Source organism: Thamnophis sirtalis, unplaced genomic scaffold (assembly GCF_051295495.1).
Source record: "Thamnophis sirtalis isolate CommonGarterSnake01/CBP01778 unplaced genomic scaffold, rThaSir2_p1.2 scaffold_9, whole genome shotgun sequence".
Lineage (NCBI taxonomy): Eukaryota > Metazoa > Chordata > Lepidosauria > Squamata > Natricidae > Thamnophis > Thamnophis sirtalis.
The window spans coordinates 42,804,911-42,827,760 of record NW_028261389.1 but is presented as its reverse complement, the minus strand read 5'-3'; positions in this window follow the sequence as shown (position 1 = coordinate 42,827,760).

Sequence of the window (22,850 nt, the reverse complement as noted above, 5' to 3'; positions counted from 1 at the left end):
TACTTTAATATCTAACTATTACCTATAAGTTTTCCATATCTTTTTTATTTTTTGCCAATATGGTAATATATTTCACACAATATGAAATATATATTTTTTTCCCTGTTCAAGTTTTGTAAATGTTTAGAACCAGCGTAATACAATTCTTCTTCTCTTGGTAGTTTTCCCTCAGTACTTTTTATGTGACCTTGTTCAATTCTATTTTGACATGAATAAGATATTTCTACAGTTTAACTGATCAATATTAAAAGAAAACATTGGGCAATTTGTCTTTTTAAAATGCCATCCTGACAAATACAGCTCCCTAGGAATTTTTTATCCCTGCTAAGATTTTCCCACTGGTCTTATTTGCAACGTTCAATCTCAGAAGAGCAATTGCTTACAATCACTTTTAAACAGCTTATCAACCTGCAAATTTTCCATGTTTCATCAATTGGTTTTGGGAGGAAATTAAAATGATATTACACAACAGATCATAGGTAGGCATATATAGATCTGATTTTATTCATTTATTTGTATATCAGATTTGGAGAAAGCCCATTTCACTCACTCTGCAGCAACTCTGGGCAGCATTCAATTAAAACATAAAATTTATATTGTATTGTAGTAGGAGCGTTAGGCGTAAACAACCAGATTTACATGTGAAGAGTTCAATTAGATATTTTGTCACTCCTACCTATTTCACAGAAATCTATGGCTAGCAGTCTCCATCTGGGCCAGACTAGATACAATCTTGTTCCTACATAATGATTTCAGGCTAATTCCTCACTTGACTTCTCCTCCTGCCTCAGTCAGTCTCTCACTCTGACAAGGAGGGAATTAAACAAGGATTAAAATTAATAAAGTTAAAAAGGTAGTGGGTGGGGCCTTGAATTTAACTTTCACTTATTTATTTATTTATTTATTTATTTATTTATTTATTTATTTATTTATTTATTTATTTATTTATTTATTTATTTATTTATTTATTTATTTATTTATTTATTTATTTATTTATTTATTTATTTATTTATTTATTTATTTATGTATTAGACTTATATACTGCTTCATAGGATTTTCAGCCCTCTCTAAGCGGTTTACAGATTTTTTTAGCAAATTGAGTCAGCAACTTGCCCCCACAGTCTGGGTCCTCATTTCACCCACCTCGGAAGGATGGAAGGCTGAGTCGACCTTGAGCTGGTGAGATTTGAACCGCTGAACTGCAGATCACAGTCAGCTGAAGTGGCCTGCAGTACTGCACCCTAACCACTGCGCCACCTCAGCTCAACTTAATTAAAGTTGTATGTTCCTCTTTGAGTGCCAAGCAAATCAGCAGAACCAGGTCTTCAGACATTTCCAAATGTCTTCAGAGATTTCCAAAAAGCCAACAAAATGATAGTTGGGCTTACCTCTGGGAATAGAATGTTCCAAAGGGCAGGAAGGCTCTGTTTCTGGACCCCACCTGTTGAAATTCTTTAACTGAAAGGTTCCGTAACACACCCTTCCGTCCTAATCTGGTGGTTCAGTTCAAAATAAAGTACCACTTTATAATGCCTTGGAAAGGTCACACTTGGAATACTGCATTCAGTTTTGGTCGCAACAGGGTAGAAAAGATGCGGAGACTCTAGAAAGAGTGCAGAGAAGAGCAACAAAGATGATTAGGGGACTGGAGACTAAAACATATGAAGAACGGTTGCAGGAACTGAGTATGTCTAATTTAATGTAAAGAAGGGCTAGGGGAGATATGATAGCAGTGTTCCAATATCTCAGAGGTTGCCACAAAGAAGAGGGAGTCACACTATTCTCCAAGGCACCTGAGTGTAGAACAAGAAGCAATGGGTGGAAACTAATCAAGGAGAGAAGCAACTTAGAACTGAGGAGAAACAATTAATCAGTGGAACAGCTTGCCTCTAGCAGTTGTGAATGCACCAACACTGGAAGTCTTTAAGAAGATGTTGTATAGCCATTTGTCCGAAACGGTATAGGGTTTCCTGCCTAGGCAGAGGGTTGGACTAGAAGACCTCCAAGGTCCCTTCCAACTCTGCTATTGTATTGTAAAATAATGAGGTGAAGAGATTTCTACCGTTAACCTGACTCCATGCGAATTGATGGTGATCTTTTTTAAAAAATTATCTTTCTCTTCATTTATCATTTTCTTCAAAAACAAAGGTTCATTCTCAGCTATCTTATTCTTATCCATTCCCATCTCATATTTTCCTATATGTATGTATTAAAATATGGGCTACACAATCTTTTCTTCTTGCTTTCCTGTTCGCAATTAAGTACTTGATAAGCCATAAAGAATGAGTAGTGAGCTATAATTTAAGGTGTAAAGTACTTGATCCAAATCTAATCCAAAGCATTTATTATGAAATGAGGTAATTGCAATGACAGAAGTGATTGATGCTTTTAATTCAAAATAGTTTAATCAAGTATTTAGTTTAACTAATCCCAAGAGCTGTTTCAATATTTTGGGGTTCACTGAAGATATTCTCATTTAGTAAACCATTGATGGAAGTGCCAAAAACAACAACAACAACAAAAGTCTGAAATAGGGCACATCTGGAAGAAAGGTGGCTTACATGAATTTTGTCTCTCCAAATCAAAGAGAAAAGTACCTGAAAAGCTACATTAACTTTAACAAGTGGATTCCTTAAAGCCCAGCAGATTCTTTTTCAGGCTTATAACAAATAATGATGATGATGATGATGATGATGATGATGATGATGATGATGATGATGATGATGATAAGTACATTATTATATAACAATAATTATCAAGTACATTTGATGAATTCGCAAGATATTAAAGTCCAAATTGAGTGGAGGAAACATCATAAAAGCCATAAATATCTGGGCTATACCTGTGATCCGATACTTTGCAGGAATAATTGTCTGGACCCAGATGGAGTTGGACAATTTGGATAGAAAAACAAGGAAGCTTATGACAATGAATCATGCTTTGCACCCTAAAAGTGATGTTGACTGATTATATCTACCAAGAGCTGAGGGTGGTCGAGGACTCCTACAAATAAAACAGACTGTGGAGGAAGAAAAACACAGCTTGAATGATTACATCCAGAAAAGTGAAGAACCAATGAAATAAGTAAATAAAGGAGGCCTTTTAAAGACATCTACGTCAAAAGCTGAATATAAGAAAGAAGTAATTGAGAAGCGAGCTGAAAATTGGAAAAATAAAGTTTGGATTTGAGTACAGCAAAAACCACTGAGAACATTAGGTTCAGAAGGTTTTAGAAAATGAGAAGTCAAGATCTTGTGGGACTTCAGAATCCATACTGACAGGCACTTGGCCCACAACACACCTGACATAATAATAGTTGAAAAGAAAAAAGTATGGTTCATTGACATTGCAATACCTGGAGATGCACAAATTGAAGATAAACAGCAAGAAAAAATCACAAAGTACCGGGAGTTGCAAATTGAAGTTGAGCGACTGTGGGAAATGAAATCGTGTGTTGTCCCGATTGTAATTGGAGCCCTTGGAGCAATACCCAAAGGGCTACCTCGCTAATTGGAAATTTTAAATTTATCAGACTTGAACATTCTGATTCTACAAAAAACCACCCTACTTGGAACAGCTTATATTCTCCGATGTTACCTTAACAGTTCCTAGGCCCTTGGTTAGGACTCGGGCTGTTGAGCTACCAACCAGCCGCAAAGTGAATCTCACTAAAGATGATGATGATGATCATGATGATGATCATGATGATGACGACGATAAACAATAATAATAATTCACATACTCAGCTGCTGTAAAAAAATCACGCAGACTGATTATAAATTGCGGTACAATTCAGTAGCACAAATGATCCATTGGAATTTGTGCAAAAATTATAATATTAAAACAGCAACAAACTGGTGGGAACATAAGCCTGAAAAAGTCACCAAAAATCAGATGGTCAAGATCTTGTGGGATTTCCGTATACAAACGGACAAAATACTGGTGCATAATACACCAAACATCACACTGGTTGAGAAAAATAAGGTCACAATCATAGACATCGCAATACCAGGTGATAGCAGGGTCGCCGAGAAGGAACATGAAAAAATCGCAAAATACCAGGACTTAAAAATCGAAATTCAACGTCTATGGCACAAACCAGCAGTGGTAATTCCAGTGGTAATCGGCACACTGGGTGCTATTCCAAAAGCACTGGAATTACATTTAAAACAGTTAAAAATTGACAAAATCACCATCAGTCAAATGCAAAAAGCCGCACTGCTTGGATCTGCACGCATATTACGAAAATACGTTACGACGTCCTAGGCCCCTGGGTGGGGCCTGACTAGTAACCAATGCCAAATCTGGCAAAACAATTGGCCGCTGTGATACAATTGTATAATAATAATAATAATTCCTGATCCTCCTTCCTACCACCAACAGGAAGGTATGCCTCTTTCCTCCTCCCCATTCCTGATCCTCCTTCCTACAACCAAGCAGGAAGGTAGGCCTCTTCTCCAACCCCCTCCATTCTGGATCTTTCCTTCCTACCATCAAATAAGAAGGTAGGCCTCTTTCCTGCTATGGCTGGGCCTGGACAGCTATCTGGTGCAGTTCCTACAGTTATAATATTATCATCCTTGAACCAAGTAATGCACTTAGCACTGAGAACCAACCCAGGCACCTACCATCACTAATGATGAGGAGAAACCAACAAAATTCCACTTTGGATCGGTCATCGCCTGGGTCAACAAGGACCACGTCAGATGCTATGGCTCCTGGACATCTGTCAAAAAAGGGGCTACAGGGCTCAGTTGTTACTGCCAGGGAACCAGGGTGTGCAACTGCAAAGCAACGGGAACCAAAGCGCAAAACCTGGACAACTGAAGAAAATTGACAAATCCTCAAATATTACTATCAGGCAGAACCAACAGCCAGGGGATTTAAAAAAAGAATGATGCAACTGTGGAAGGAACAAGACCCAGAAAGTGACATAACTGAACAAAGATTAATGGATCAAAGGCGCTTCATCATCCGTAATAAAGTTTTCATACAAGCGGAAATGCAACATCTAGAAATATTGGCTAAAAAGAAAACAACAAGTGATGATGAACAAGCTGAAGAAATTGGTCCAACACCTGAACAAATTGACCAGCCAGTGGAAGAAACAAACATACAGGATGAAGACCCTCCTGTGCAACAACTTGAAAGTGTAGAGCTAAGTGATCTAGCAAAAATGCTAAAAGAAAAAATTGAAAACCACATCAAAGAAAATGTAGAAAGAAAAAGACTCCATATCATTCACAAAAGGAATAGCAAACGAGTGAAAGATATGTTAATTGCCATGAACAACATTTTAACTTCCATCCCATCCAGCACACTATATGAATCCAACCAATTAATGTATAGCACAGCAGCCATTATAACTGCAGAACTAGATTATAAAATGTCAAAAAAAAACAACAACCACTGGAACACCAAAGTGGAAAATTCGACTTGAAAATAAAATTAAAAAATTACGAGGGAATATCAGCAATCTGAAGTTCTCAAAAGAAGGAAAACTAAAGAACAAAAAGCTGAAAAATAGTTTGCACAAAAAATACTGTTATATATTATGATTTGTGTTCTGTCATATTCAAAAGGGCTAGCAACTGCTCTGTGCTCCCTGATTGGTTGGGACACAGAAGAAGCTGTTGCTAGCGTACTCTGATTGGCTATTGCTGCCTATAAATACTCTGGTGACCGTTGGAACCGTTTGAATTGCTTGTCATCTCTCTTCTGTAACTAATAAAGTACACCTACTGGCTTATCCATGGCTCCTGTGTTCCCTCCCACATCAGTATGTAACAATTGGCGATGAGGATGGGATAAGCAATTCCCACAGGGCCTGGATCAAGAAAAAAGCCAGTCGCAGCCACCTCTGTTACGCAGAGGTCCAGAGGCTACCCGAGGCTACTGTCCAGCAGCAGCAGCTGTGGCCACCGCGGCGTCTATGCCAACTTGCACTGGTGCCAAGGACGAGCAGTGGACAGCGGAAACCGAGGCCAGCATGAGCCCAGCCAAACCAGTTCCTAGCCAACTGTCTGGGCCCGAGGTCATTGGGTGGTCTGCCTGCTTGCAAAGCCAGTCTGCCTCCCTACACATGAGATCAGCCTGCCAATCTCCAGGAGAGATGCCTCTACTAGCCGTCGCCGAAGCCGAGAGCCGAACTCCGCCTCACCACCGGCCTCCGTTCTTCAAAAAACCGCACTGCCACCGGCCTCCGTTCTTCAAAACCGCACTGCCGGCTCGCCCTCTACGCCCTCACCCTCACCTACTGCCTCCGCTCTGTTTTGTGGCTTCAAGAGTGACACACCGGTCGAATTGAAGTCATTTAAGCCTCTGCCGGCTTGCAGAACTGCCTTTACAAGTTGTCAAAGCCTTCCGAGCCAAGCCGCAGCTCAAATACACATTCGGCTACATTGTAACAGCCTTCTACCTTACTGAAACCGTCTTGCTACTTTGTTTCTTACTGCCGGTCTAGCCGGGTTTTCATCGATAAAGTGTTACGAAACATGCTGAAAATGAATTAAAACAAAAGGAATGTGAGGGGAAATTATTAAAACAAAAAGCTAAATTAATTGAAAAAGGAGTTGAAACTACTATGCTTCTGGGCGTGTTCTTTTACTGTATTTACTTCCCCTCCAACTGAGCTGGGGGGAAGGAGTGTTATATATTATGATTTGTGTTCTGTCATATTCAAAAGGGCTAGCAACTGCTCTGTGCTCCCTGATTGGTTGGGACACAGAAGAAGCTGTTGCTAGCGTACTCTGATTGGCTATTGCTGCCTATAAATACTCTGGTGACCGTTGGAACCGTTTGAATTGCTTGTCATCTCTCTTCTGTAACTAATAAAGTACACCTACTGGCTTATCCATGGCTCCTGTGTTCCCTCCCACATCAGTATGCAACAAATACAACCTGGGGGAGAAAACAATAACGGAAATAATAATAATGGAAGAACTAAAACAATGTGCAATAGCAACAGCAAGGAAAATTAAGATACAAATCTTAATCGAATAAAACAATAACGTGAAAATGTCCAGTTCAGAAGAAACCAACACCTCTTCTACCAGTCCCTTGATGAGAAAATCAAATCCAAACTAATATTCACCCATGTAAAGAAAAAACTTTGAACTTTTGGAAAGAACTGGGGGAAAACCCAGTGGAATACAACAATTCTGCCTCCTGGATCAAAGATATTCAACAACAAACAACAAAAACAAGATGGAAAATATTGTAATAAAAACTGACATGGTGGCAAAATAAGCAAGAAGGTCAAGAACTGGAGTGCACCTGAATGAACTGCATGGATACTGGCTAAAACACCTGACAAGCCTCCATCATCGCATGGTCACTCAACTTGATCAAATGCTTCAAAATGCAACAAGCGAAGAATGGTTAACAGCTGGCCGAACATACTTGATAATGAAAGATCCAGAAAAAGGCACAGAACCAAGCAACTATTGCCCAATAACTTGTCTGCCAACAACATTCAAACTTTTTACAAGGATACTGGCAAATTCAGTATTCAATCATCTGATGGAAAACAGTTTGTATCCAGTAGAACAAAAAGGAAATTATAAAAAATCAAGAGGAACAAAAGATCAGCTGCTCATAGACAAAATGGTACTAAAAATGCAAAATGAAGAAAAACAAATTTAAATATGGTGTGGATTGATTACAAGAAGCCATTTGTCTCATTACCCCACAGCTGGATTAACACCTGTCTGGAAAACTTTGGAATCAGCAAAAATATCTGTACATTTTTTAAAGCAAATATGCAAAAATGGGAAACAGTTCTAACAACAAATGGGGAGAATATTGGTGAAGTCAACATCAGACGTGGAATCTTCCAAGGGGATTCACTTTCACCACTACTGTTCAACATTGCATTAATTCTACTGACAATAATACTACGAAACATAAAACTGGGATACCAAATCTCAAGCCAACATGGCAAGATAAACCATCTACTATACATGGATGATTTAAAAATGTATGTGAAAAGCCCCACTGAACTTAAATCAATATTCAACACAGTTCAACTGTTCAGCAGTGACATCAAAATGAACTTTGGTCTTGAAAAATGTGCTATATTATCCATGCGGCGAGGAAAATGGAAAAAATAGAAGGAATAGAACTGGGAAATGGAAATATAGTGAAAGCATTAGCAAAGGAATGATAGTTACAAGTACCTAGGCATATTGGAAGCAGATAACATCTTGAATGGAAAAGTCAAAGAGTCAACGCAAAAGGAATACATCAGGAGAGTCTGCAAAATATTAAAATCAAAGCTGAATGCTGGAAACATAATCAAAGCCATTAATACATGGGCAGTTCCAGTGATATGCTACTCAGCTGGAATCATCAACTGGCTGAAATGGAAAACTTGGACCAGAAAACACACAAACTTTTGAATATGTACCACACTTTACATCCACAAAGTGACATCGACAGGTTGTACCTGCCAAGAAAAATAGGGGGCAGGAGATTATTGCAAATCCATCAAACTGTAGAAGAAGACAAATGAAGTTTCAATGGTTATGTGAACCAAAGTGCAGAAAAATTGCTGCCGGGTGTGAAAACAGAGAACAGCATAAAAACAACAGAAACAAAAGCAGAATATAAGGAAAAACAGTTGGATGACAGATTAAATAGATGGAAAACCAAAGCTTTGCACGGACAGCACTTGAAAAACATTGAAGGAAAATGTGATGACAACTTGACATGGACATGGCTTAAGGTGGGAACTATCAAGAAAGAAACAGAAGTTTTAATACTGGCTGCTCAAGAACAAGCACTACAAACTAATGCCAAGAAAACGAAGATACAAAAATCCACTGGCAACCCAAGTTGCCGACTTTGCAATAACAAAGTCGAAACTGTTTCACATTTAATATGTGAATGCAGCAAAATCACACAAACTGATTACAAAGCTAAACATGACCGAGTTGCTAAATTAATCCACTGGTCATTATGTAAAAAATATGATTTACCTGTATCCAGAAAATCATGGGAACATAAAGTGGAAAAAGTTATCGAAAATGAGAAGGTGAAGATCATGTGGGACTTTTGAATACAAACGGATCGTCATTTGAAACACAACATGTCAGATATCATGGTTGTAGAGGGCCGAAGTGTACAGTTTATTGATATCGCTGGTCCTGGAGATGCCAGAGTCGAAGAAAAAGAACTAGAAAAAATAATGAAATATCGCAACCTGGCCATCGAAACTACACGGCTATGGATGAAGCATGTAACAGTGATACCCATTGTCATTGGGGCACTTGGCATCATGTCCAAGAATTTTACAAGATACATCAACAAATTGCAGCTTCCTGCAATAACACCAGTGGAACTGCAAAAAGTGCACTACTCGGAAATCTTATAATTTAAGAAGGTACTTGGTTGATACCTAGGACACTGGCAGCAATCCATATCAACCATTAGCACCAGTCACTGGTATCTGTAATGCATTTTTGAATGTTCAGTTGGCTGAGTTTCATATTTAATGAATAAAGTATATAATAATCAAGATACTTTAATGAGTAGAAAAAGAGTACTTGAGCCCATAACATTTATCTTATATCAATATAAAGCATGCCTGACATTACAAAGAAATTAAAACAAAGTACTGTGGTTAATTTTTGGGTTGCAGCTGCCGTTGTGCAATTTCACTCATTGGACAATGTCATGAATGTACCAGAACAATTTTCATTTGGTCATCTCAGTCTTCAAAGACATGTCTTTAATACTGCCAGAGTCTGAATCTCAAGGCAAATAAAGATAGATCATCATACACCTACAAAGCAAACAGTTTTTAATGCTTACTTTATCCAGTGACTGTCAGCTATATTCTTGCAGTCATTGATTACTAAGGTGCTTGGAAATCAAACACCAGTAAGTTGTAAAAGCATAATTTCAGGTCAACACTTTGGTAACAGCAATATGTTTTTGTTAAATGTTTATGATCAACTATACTGAGTTGTCTATGCAAATTATGTAATTAATATAATTCAGCCAGCAAGATGACTCACAGTGAAAGCAAGATTTACTTTCTGTCTTGGTCAGAACATAATGGTTAAAATACATAATTCTTGAAGTAATGGAAAAAAGAAAACACAAACACTGGGGAAAAAATGTGTGCATTACAAATGAAGAGTTAAAAGTAGTATTATCCCTATCTTTGATTCTTTCCAGGGTAAGTAATGCAGAACAACTCACTTTCCTTGCTGCTAATAGTGCAGTGGTAGGTTAAGAGTAATGCAAATCTAAACCAAGGATTTTTAAGTTTAGATTTGAAATTAAAATATTTTAATACTTAATTACCAAAGTATATTGTAAATACATATGTTATTGCAATTGGAATGGTAAAATAAAGTGATGAAGACTTACCGAACTACAGTTTTGGTGTCATTATTTTTACAAATACATTGGGTTTAATTATCTGAGTTACAAAGATGATGATGACGATGACAACGACGACAATGATGATGATGATTTTAAGATTATCAATGCAATTTATAAAATAAATCAAACCAGTGAGATGTTTCATTTTTGTTAGAATAAACTCACTGAAGAGAAGAAAACCACCCCAACTCTGCCAATATATTTGCCAAGAGCCCTGAATATAGGATGCATGCCATATGCATCTGGGAAGCCACCAAAGCAATATCTTTCCACAATTATTAGCTTCCAGTCATTATAGCAATAACTTTGAAAATTTGGCCTTCCTCCGACAACACATTAATTGATCAATCATGGGTTGGTTGTTCTGCAAATAGAATTACCGACCGGGGGGTGGGCAACCTTCCCATCAAAGGTGGCCCCTATTTTTCTACTTGCATTTTTACATGCTTTCGAACTGCTGGGTTGGCAGAAGCTGGGACAAGCTCACTCTGTTATGCAGTGCTAAGGATTCGAACTGTCGAACTGCTGACCTTTCTGATTGACAAGCTCAGTGTCTTAGCCATAGAGCCACCATGTCCCTTTTACATATAAATGTAATAATAAACAAGCAAACAAACAAATAAATAAATCCAGTTACCTCTCAAAGACTTACAATTAATTCAAAATAGACATATAATTGTATACAAACTTAAACTAACTAGACTCAAGTGGTTGTATATGGCAATTGATTAATCAGTTAATTGATTTTGCTTATCTAATCCTCCAAGAAAACTTGGCAGAGAAAAAGGACATCTGAAAAAACAAACATAGCCTTAGCAGTGCAAAAACCATTTCTGGAAAGCTAAGTGATTGCCACAGCCAAGCTGCACAAATTCCACACAATGGCCCAGTTATAGTGGTGTGTCGCCAGGAGTATTGGTAAGATGATTTTATTTGGATAGAGGTTGATTCAGTTAAATGAGTTTTGAAAACAGGGCCATTCTATTGAGACAGTGTATTTTCCAGCTTCAAGAGAATTATGACATAATTACTATTTATCTTATTCCAAATGGCTTGGGTGTCTGGCTGGGGAGGGAATGCATATCATATTTGGAAGAGGGAATGAAGGATGCTGAAGCAATGTTCTTTCCTTTGGGGCTGTAGCCTACACAGATTTTCTCAGGGCCAACGTGAATATAAGGCAGCCTCGGAAATCTGGTGTGCCTGTCTGCAACTTATTGAACTTCATTGAACTTCACATTTTTTTTTGATAATTGCAGGATATAATGGCAAAATACCCTCAAAGAAAAAAAACACATTAAAATGAGAACTTCATAACACTTGATTATATTACTGCAGATAGGCATTTAATTCAAATTGCCAAATGACAGAACCCCTGACTTCATGAAGTGTTTAGTGTTTAAAACAAAAAAGCTAATACTTCCATTGAACAGGTTTTGGATATTGGTATCTTTTGACAGTGATGATTCTACTTTTTCTAATGCAAACTTTGGACAATGTATTCTTCAAATACTGGAGGTGCGATGCCTGGCTGTGATATGCCTACAGTAAAGCTGAAGAACAGTTGGAATCTACTGAACTTTTAAAAGGGAATTTCTTTCAAGATAGGTTTTGGATGCCTTAGACAATGAACTGTATTGTCAAATTCATTGAGTGTTGTGTTCTTTTAGCCTTAGTAAACTATAGCTCTTTCTGTCAGATGAAGCACATAATAGAGAACTGAGGAACTTCATTCAAAATCAAGAATTCTAGCCTATGGGGTTTCATCTTATTAAATAATATACATCTACTTAAAATTTTCATAAACATACATCTCGTAAATTTACATAAAGCAATGTTGAGGGTGATTTAGAGTTCTGGAATGAGCTGCTTCCCATTTGCTGATAACAGCCAACTTTATTGTTCTTTATTACTTGCTCTTGAACATTGCCCGAATCTGATAATTGGGGTGAAAAGCTCAACTGAATCCAGACAAGGTAGAAATGCTGTTGGTCTGTAGACAATGTTCTGAGTGGGATAATAACTGAATGAAATATTATATTTTAAATGCTCACAGTGCTTACTTTTACACAGTTTGGAGATGACATTAAACACACTGGTCCTCAATTTTCCATTAGCAGTTTAATCAAGTTTTTACCATTTAAGAAAACTGCCAAAGCCTTTCTAGCTTTACTCTGATTTGAAAATGTTTTCTTTGTCCAAGTTTGTTTGTTTTTTAATTTATTTATGTTACAGCATTTCTAAGTTCCATGCTGTAATGCATTGAGAAAGTGCCTAAAAGATTTTAGTGACTAGGATCCAGCTGCTTGAGTACATATCAGTAATTAATGAGATCATATAACATCATTATGAAAATAACAGCCTAACTGGTCAATTGTAGCCTCACTTCAGTAATTTTAACAATCCAAACCAGGATAAGTAGGTGAATGCAGGATCCTCCCAATGCCATTTCTAAATTCTGGCAGAATCTTCCTCTTTTTTCCACAAACCATATTAGCAAATATGCAAATATCAAAGCACAGTGACATAGTAGAGCAAGCCCATATCAGATATCCAAGAGTCATCTCCAACATTTTACAGTTCCATTGACAGCTAATTCTTTATTTTTTCTGGGGTGTTGAATATATATTGAAAAATACTGACTCAATCACAAGATCATAAAGAATATGTATAATATCATCTTCTAACACCTTTAGATATAAGTTTTCTGGTTGGGATTTTTCAACTTTTTATTCCAAAGATCTTGCTAATGAATATAGTTTTTAAAAATCATTTAATTGTCTATAAACAATTTGTAGTCTAGGATTATTCAAAACTCATTTCAGCATTAATAAATCAGATATTCTAAGTGTGTGTGTTTGTGTGTGTGTGTGTGTGTGTGTGTGTGTGGTGTATTGCAATAGTTTCTCCTTGTTTTCTTGTATGATATATGTGATTTTTCTAATTTTACTTTATTTATACAGGTTTAAAGAATATTCTGCTCCCAACAACACTGAAAGCTAGGAATTATTATTTAAAAAGCTACAACAATAAAATAATGGATGTTAGTTAAGACATTTAAACCAAATTGTGAAATTAAAAGGTGTAACTACACTGTCATTTGTGTTTTAAAATAATCCAAATTCCCCTTGCAGTAACTCAAGTGGTTTAAAAAATTATTGCTAATTAACTGATATGCCCATAAAAAGGGAAAGAAAATTCCTGTGAGGTTCAAAATGGGATTATTCCAAATTATAAATTTAGGATGTGATTAAGAGTCAACATGATGTATATGCCCCATCATTTTCCATACATGTAATAATGATTTCTGCAATATGAGATAGTATTTATTTTGTAATGTTTTATTTTATGAGATGAACTATAGAATTTAAAAGAGGAGCTGAGTCCCTAATTGTTCCTACAACATTTCTTAAAATTGATCATCTGAAAACCAATGAGAATTTAATTAAAATAAATATCTAATGATGAAGCTAAAAACTAGAAAAGTTAAAACTGCCATCCTCCTTTGATATCCATAATTTAGATAAAAGGCTATCAGATTTATTTTAATAGGTTTTTTCTTAATACATTAATTGTCTTAAAATACTATAAAACTATTAATATAGGAATTCCTCTATATCAATGTATATCAGTATCAAAATAATATTCATTCTTATATCTTTTATATTCTCCTATACACTCAATGCAGTCTTTTTTTAACCATCAGTATATATCAACATTAAACTAAAATAAACCATTTAAAATATTTAAAACTATCAATGATAGTTGTAAATCCTTGTGATTTTTCCTCAGGATATGTTTTACAAGACATTTAAAACAATTCAAACACATAGTAAAATAAATAGATATAATATGTTTTGGATTTATTTATTTATTTGGTCTATGGCAAAAACATGGACTTATAGTAGTTCAAATGTTAATATCCAGTCCACGCAGCCATTCAAGGACAGGGTGATCTATGTTGAAAAAAATCAGACATTGGGCTGATGTAAGCTCTTGATGAACATTCGGACACAATGTGATGGATATTTTATTGGGGAGCACTACAGTTACACTGAGGGGTAGAGACAAGGCCCCACTTAAACAAGAAGTCCTGACAGACACCACGTTGGGTATCGATTCTGTTCAGAGTTGACCAATGCTGGTGAGGAAGGTCAAAATCTGGCACCTTTTGTGTAGGGTCATCTACATAACTGCCTATATCTGGGCATTCAGCAGTCCATTCGACTTTCTACAGTGTGTTGATGTCAAAGTTGTTAGACAGCTGTTGAGCGAGTGCCATAGAGGGCTTCCTGGATTTAAGCCTGCCAATTGATAGATGAGGAAGATCAGTGTGCACAGAAAGAAGTGGGTTTCTCATAATTTTGTTGTACTCCTTCACTAAGGCTTCCTGCCTATGTAGAGCTGGTGGTGCAATGTGGCTTAAGACAGGGAGCAAGCAAGTATGAGTAGATTGTATGCAATCACTTATGATCTTCATTGTATCATATAGCCTAGCATCAATCTTGCTAGTATGGCACTTATTAAGCCAAACAGGAAGGCACAATTCAGCTGTGGAGTAGACCAACCAATATTGATATTCTGAGAGTAGACGCTATGGCTCCCCATCTTGAGCCAAGGTGGCGCAGTGGTTAAATGCAGCACTGCAGGCTACTGCTAGATCAGCAGGTCAGCGGTTCAAATCTCACTGGCTCAGGGTTGACTCAGCCTTCCATCCTTCCGAGGTGGGTAAAATGAGGACCCAGATTGTTGGGGGCAATATGCTGACTCTCTGTAAACCGCTTAGAGAGGCCTGAAAGGCCTATGAAGCGGTATATAAGTCTACTGCTATTGATCCTCTTAGTTTCTGGAGTAAGTTGTTTCTGGTATTGATTTTAGTGAACATGTTCTCTCGGTGTTTCTTATAGGAGAGAGTCTGGTCCAAAGTTACTCTGAGATACGCTATATTGCCAAAAGTATTCGCTCACCCATCCACATAATCAGAAGTAGTTGTGAGCGAATACTTTTGGCAATATAGTGTATTTGGGTCAGAATCATAAGGGAATAGGTTGTTATTCAGGTAGGACTTTGGGGTGGCATTGGCAATGGAAACAGGTGGTCACCATTTTGCTGACACTGGATATTCCAAGTCACAAAAATTTTCCCAGGGACTTCAGGTCCTCAGAGATGAGGCAGTCCAAAACTTCCAAGTGTTTATCTTGCGTTGTTAGGGGAAGGTCATCTGCATATCCAAATATGCATCCTCTTGTAGCTGGCCAGAATTTGCCAAAAGCTTTGACAGTATCATAGAATGGATCCCACCAACAAGTCAACATTGCCATAGATTTGTGACAGCTATACTTGCTTCAGCTAAAAGATACATCCCTTGAGGATTCAGAAACGATTATATTCCAGGATGGAACAAAGAAACTGTAGACCTCTACCAGGCTTTTCTACAGAGTGGTGATCCAGAGATTGCCAATGGTCTCTTATGCAGCCTGAATGCAGCTTGTCACAATACATGGGAACAACTCACAAACTCATTAAATTTCAGCAAATCCAACAGGAGAGCCTGGAGCCTACTGAGGAAACTGGGAGCTACCAGGCAACCTGCTTGACATACGCCCAGCGTAACTGCTGACCAAGTAGCCATCAAGAAAGCGCTGTCAGCCTTTCGATGGTCAGCTCCAACACAATTTGAATTCACCCACCCTTTCTCTGTGGACGAAATCGACACAGCAATCACCAATTTGAAGCACCAGGTTTTGATGGCATCCACCTAGAATTTCTAATTCATTCAGAGAGACTAACAAGGAATTGGCTTGACAAATTCTTTTCAAACATATGTTTTGGTGAATAATGTTCATAATTATCAAACACTATAAATGTTTATTTCTTTGTTTATGGGATTTTTAACTCCCAAAATCATGTAGCAATTGTGTTTAGTTATTTTTAAGTCCATTATACACTTGAATTTTCTGATAAGGCAGGCTTACAAACAGGGGTGAGCTGCTGCCAGCATTACTGCCGGTTCCAACGATCCAGTCCGCCAAACCACTACCAGTTCGGCCAAACTGGTAGGAACCCACCACTACTTACAAAGTAAAAAACAAATACAAAGATTAAAATTTCTTTGAGGATTATACAGAACATCTCTATAAATGACAGAATTATTCCATTTACATAAATTTTATAGAAAGAACTAGAAAACCACATTTCAATTATATTTTATTAATTTATTAGTTTAAATAGCAATCTGCTTGACCAGGCTTTGCTCTATAAAGGCTATCCCATCAAACCTCTTTTCTTGTTATTAAAACAAAAACTTAAAGATGCTTTCCCATTTATTGTTTAAATAATTTGAAATATTTTTATTGTTGGCTTTCACATTTAATGTTTACATTCAACCTTATTTATGTCTGTTCAGAAATAAAAATTTCAGAGATAATATAGGACCTTTGGCTTCAGCTGTGTACATGTTTAAGGAAACAGCAGAAGAGCCATTCTGAATGATGTGCACTTACAGTATCTCACATTCCAGTGATATTAACTCAAGTTTCCTTTTGTGTGCTTGTCAGCCATAAAGAATGAATATTGTATATAGGCATTTGCAATTTGCCTAATTTGCCTCTTAGAGCTCATAATGAAGATGTTGGTGCACCAGATATATGTGTTTTGATTGCTTCTCCCCATATAATGGCATCATTTTAATGCCATATTCATACTACAATCTGTACAAAAGCACTGTGACCATCCTTTTGTAAAGTTATACAATCATAGCATCACATATATGAACATGCTATGATTTAGAACATTTGGAATATTAAGTGGCCTCCTGTCTCCAAGAGATTGTGGGAAAATTTCTTCTACTAAAAATGTCGATAGATTTATTTTATGTGTAGATGTTATGGAAACATATGAAGACAATTTATTTGTCTATAGATGTTATGGAAATTAAGCTGATGCCAGTTTCTTTTCAGCATTTCATGGATGAAATTCCACAGAAGGCTCCAATTGAGGAAAATATATTCTCCACTCTCTATTATTCCAGTATTCTCTCCCCCCCCCCCACACACACACTATACTGAAAGGTTGGTCCCTATCTCAGTGGTTCCCAAACTTGGCAACTTTAAGACTTGTGGACTTCTCCAGCTCTGCTGGCTGGAGAATTCTAGGAGTTGAAGTCCACAAGTCTTAAAGTTGCCAAGTTTGGGAACCACTGCCCTAACTGATTGGAAAATGAGAGTCCACAGAAATTACCTGCTTTTGTTCTGTGTTCCATAAACAGAAGGAATTCTTCCATTCTTGGGAAGCCAATCCTAGGTCCATTCATATTACAGTTAGTCTCAACATTTGCTTAAGAACTGCAAATTCACTTAACAACCACCCCAAAAAATGACATAAAATCAGGTCCATGATGACCTGTTTAATGACCGGCACAAGTTACAACTGTAATTGCAAGTTCAATTATAGTCATAAGTTGTGAACTATTTGCATTAACAGAAAGGCAAAGATTATTTTATTTTATTTTTTGCACAAGAAGAACAATGTGTCCTGAGGAAAATTATTTACTTTCCTTCCTCTTCTACTGACTTTTAATAAGAATTATTGACTTACCACCACTGTATTCACTGTGGATTTTCTGATGGAGGGGAAAAATGTGACGTTGCCTCTTGTCAGCGTGAGCTGACAGGAGCAATGTAATGGAACAATGAACAACAAGTTACAGAACTCCAAGGGAACTAGCAGAAATCTGTTCAGCTTCTACCACTGGTCAGAGGTTCAGGGTAAAAGAATCAATTTACCCCACACAAATGGCATTGCTGGACTTTTATATATTTCCTTCATGTTTTCAGCTGATTGTAGCGGATGGAGGCAATGTAGTGTCACTAATCCTATTACTACTTTAAAGGGGGAGGGGGCAAAAGACCTAGATAGAATTACTATTACTACTACTTCTACAAGTAGTTCTTATAGGAGTTCTTATAGGAAGAACAATTTTTATATCCATCCCCCTAAAATAACTCTTTTGAAAAAAGAGAGAAAGAAATATTACAGGATGGTCGTGAAAAGAAAATGTCCCCTTGAGACAGTAATTTATATCTCTTCTTGATTATGTCTAAGAAGTGTACTCAGAAGAGGAAAAGTAGAATCCTGATTGCAATATTTCACATGAAGACTTATTTCCTACACTGATAGTTGATGCCAAATGGATGCATCAATTTGCTTCAGGAATTTATTTTGAGATTTTAAAAAATATTGCAATCTTAGTCTAAACTTTATATCATGCAATTTGGATTTTTATTTTATTGGGTTTTTTTTTCAATTTCTACAGCCACCCAACTCAACCAAATGACTCTGGGTGGCTTAAGGTAAAGATAAAGGTTCCCTTCACACATATTTGCTAGTCGTTCTTGACTTTAGGGGCAGTGCTCATCTGTTTCAAATCTGAAGAGCCAGCGCTGTCCAAAGAAATCTCTGTGGTCATGTGGCTGGTATGACTAAATGCCAAAGGTTCATGGAACGCTGTTACCTTCCCACCAAGGTGGTCCCTATTTTTCTACTTGCATTTTTAATGTGTTTTCGAACTGCTAGGTTGGCAGAAGCTGGGACAAGTAACAGCAACTCACTCCGTTATGTGGCGCTAGGAATTCGAACTGCCAAACTATCAACCTTTCTGAATTGACAAGCCTAGTGTCTTAGCCACTGAGCCACCACATCCCTCCCTGGGTGGCTTATTATTCTAAAATTATAAAACATTTAAAAAAACACACACATTAAAACAATAAAAACAGCCACAAAATAAATAAATACAAAAATGAGCCATGATGATTAATCAACATTGTAAAACCAAGGAGCAGGACCCTTCCAGCTTCAACGGTCCTTGGAGGAAGCCAGTTACCTTGACCCCTTCCAGTCAGGCTTCAGACCTGGTTACAGCACAGAAACCGCTTTGGTCGCATTGACCGATGATCTCTGGCGAGCCAGGGATGGAGGCCATGCCTCCATCTTGGTTCTCCTTGACCTCTCGGCGGCTTTCGATACCATCGACCATGGTATCCTTCTGCGACGACTGCGGGAGGTGGGGGTGGGAGGCACTGTCTTGCAGTGGTTCTCCTCCTACCTCTCGGACAGGTCGCAGTCGGTGTTGGTTGGGGGACAGAGATCAACCCCTAGGCCCCTAACATATGGGGTGCCGCAGGGGTCGGTCTTGTCCCCCTTACTATTTAACATCTACATGAAACCGCTGGGCGAGATCATTCGGAGGCATGGGATAAGATACCATCAATATGCTGACGATACGCAGCTGTATCTGTCCGCCCCGTGCCAACTCAATGAAGCGGTGGACGTGATGAACCAGGGTCTTGAGGCCGTTAGGGACTGGATGAGGGCAAACAAGCTTGTACTCAACCCCAAAAAGACCGAGTGGCTGTTGTGTTTCCCTCCCAATAATTTGGCTTGTGTTCCATCGCTCAGGCTGGGGGGCCAAATATTACACCCCTCAGACAGGGTTCGCAACTTGGGAGTCCTCCTGGACCCACAGCTGACCTTTGATTACCATCTGTCGGCTGTGACCAGGGGGGCATTTGCCCAGGTTCGCCTGGTGCGCCAGTTGCGACCCTACCTGAACCGGGAGGCTCTCACAACAGTCACTCGTGCCCTTGTGACCTCTAGGCTGGAATACTGCAATGTGCTCTACGTGGGGCTGCCTTTGAAGAGCATCCGGCGACTTCAGCTAGTTCAGAATGCGGCCGCGCGAGTGATCGTGGGCGCACCTTGGTTCGCCCACATAACACCTATCCTCCGCGAGCTGCACTGGCTACCTGTTGATCTCCGGGTGCGCTTCAAGGTGCTTCTCACCACCTATAAAGCCCTTCATGGTAGTGGATCTGCGTACTTGAGAGACCGCCTCCTGCCAATTACCTCCTCTCGACCCATCAGATCTCACAGATTAGGCCTCCTCTGAGTGCCATCTGCCAGCCAGTGCCGGCTGGCAACTACGCGGAGGAGAGCCTTTTCTTTGAAAATATATTTTATTCATTTTTTCACATTCCATTTGCAATCACTTATATACAGGGTATTTACTATAAGAAAAGGGAAAAAAAAGGGAATAAAACGAACAAATAAAAAGGAAACACAACTCATCATTCACAACCCCACCTAACCCTTCCATCCTCCATACACCCCATCTACCCCCTCCAACTTTCCTTTCTCCCTCTAACACTCCCCTCCTACTTCCCTTTCCCCTCAAACCTTCCTTCTCCCCTTACTCCCCAGACACCCTCCTTACATTCCCCTTACTCCTTCCTTACTCCTCCCTCTTCTTTCCCTCTACCTCCCTCCTTGGTGTATGCCTTTATTCGAGTGTTGTTTGATCTGATAAAAGTAAAATGAACCAAGGGGGAAAAAAAAGAAAAAAAAAGAAAAAAAGAACCACCGTATATAAATACATTCTTGTTCTTATTAAGACTATGTTAACACCCCCCCACCCCCCCCCCACAAATCCCCATCCCTAATCCTCCCGACTTCCCAGGGCCCACACCTGGCACTACCTTCTGTCTAAAATATCTTGTATACATATGGATTAAAAAATAAAAGTAATATGTCAAAAGAAAGAAAAACAGAAAAAAAGAAGAGAGAAAGGAAAAGAGAAAAGAAAAAAAAGAAAAAAAAGAAACCACTCTTTGTGTTGATCTCAGCCCCCCATCTTTGTCTATGCTTAAATAGTATAAATCATTCTATCTATATTTTATTCTCATCTCTTACTTCTTTGCTATTTACCCCAACCTTCTGTAGACTCTCCCGTTCCTCTTCCTAAACCTCATGATCCCTTCCGATAAAATTTAAGCAACGTGGTTCATGCCACATATTCAAATATGACTTTACAGAAGAGTAATCAAACTTTCCCTTCTAGTAAAATTTAAACAGCGTACATGATCTTTCTTAACCTCCTTTTCAAACAGTAATTCAAAATAATCTAGCCAAGCTTCCCCTTCTTAGTAAAATTAAGCAGCGTAGATCAAATATTACTTTACACAGAAATCAATTTGTATCTTAAGATAATTCCAACCGACTTTCTCTTCTAATAGGATTTAAATAACGTAGTTCATTCCACATGCATTTTACCCTCATCCCTTACTTGTCTGATATTTACCACTATCAAATTTATACTAGCATTTGTTTAAAATCTAACTCAAAGCAATTTCAACCAACTTTCCCTTCTAATAAAAGTTAAATAGCATGGATCATTCCACATATTCAAATAATACTTTCAGCAAGAGTCAGTTAACCTTCTGTTTTAAAGTAGTCCCTTCTAACAAAGTTTAAGCAACATAAATCATTCCGCATTCTTTTTACACTTATCTTAAGATAATCCCAACCGGCTTTCTGTTCTAATAAGCTTTAAACAACGTAAATCATTCCACATATATTTTACCCTCATCCCTTGCTTGTCTGATGTTTACCACTATCAAATTTATGCTAACGTTAATTTAAAATCTAGCTCAAAGTAGTTTCACCCAGCTTTCCCTTCTAATAAGAATTAGTCCGCTTTTTCTACCGGAGAGAGGTCTCAAACCCCCATTCAGTCCTCAACTTTGGCGAGTATTTTGAAATGTCTAAATTCTCGATCTCCGTTTTTCTGCTTCTCCGAGGGAGGAAGGGCTACCCCCTCCATCTTGCAGCCCCATGGCCTGTCGCTTGCCTTCTCCTTCCGCTTGTCTCTCCTCTCTTCCAAGCGAATCAGGAAGTCCCGCCTTCAGAGTCCTACAATAGAAATCTTGAGCCTCCGAAACAGAGTTAAGACGAAATCTTTGATTCTCAAATGTAACCGTGATACCGGCAGGGGCCTCCCATCTGTATCGAATCTGTTGACTCCTAAGCTCCTTAGTTAAAAAGGTGTAGTCCCTTCTTGCTTTCAGCATCTGGAAAGGAATATCTTTGAAGACAATCAGGTCCTGGTCATCAACTCGGAGACTGTTATTATGAAACTTTTGCACAATCGCATTTCTAGATTCTTTTGTAAAGAAATGTATAATTATGTCCCTTGGGAGCTGTCGCTGTTCCGCTATCAATGAGTTCTGGCGATAGATTTTCCGAATCTGCCAATCAAAGTTAAGTCCCGGGCTTCCCACCGCATGGCTGAAGGCTTCAGCAAAGGTCTGTTTCAGATTCTCTTGCTCCTTTTCACGGAATCCTCTGACTCTTATTGCGAATGCCTTCCTATTAAAATTTATCATCATAAGCTGTTCTTCATTGTCTCTAATTTTTTGTTGTAAAATTTGAATATTGGTAGTCAAATTAAAATTAGCCTTCTCCAAACTTTCCAATTTGTTCTCTATTTCAGCAGAGTAATCTGACAGGGCAGACACGGCTGCAAACGTATTCGCCTTCATTTGATTAACTTTAGACTTTAAATCATCATATAGTTCCAATACAAATTCCTTAATTTCTTGTTTAAAGGCATTAAACATTTTAAG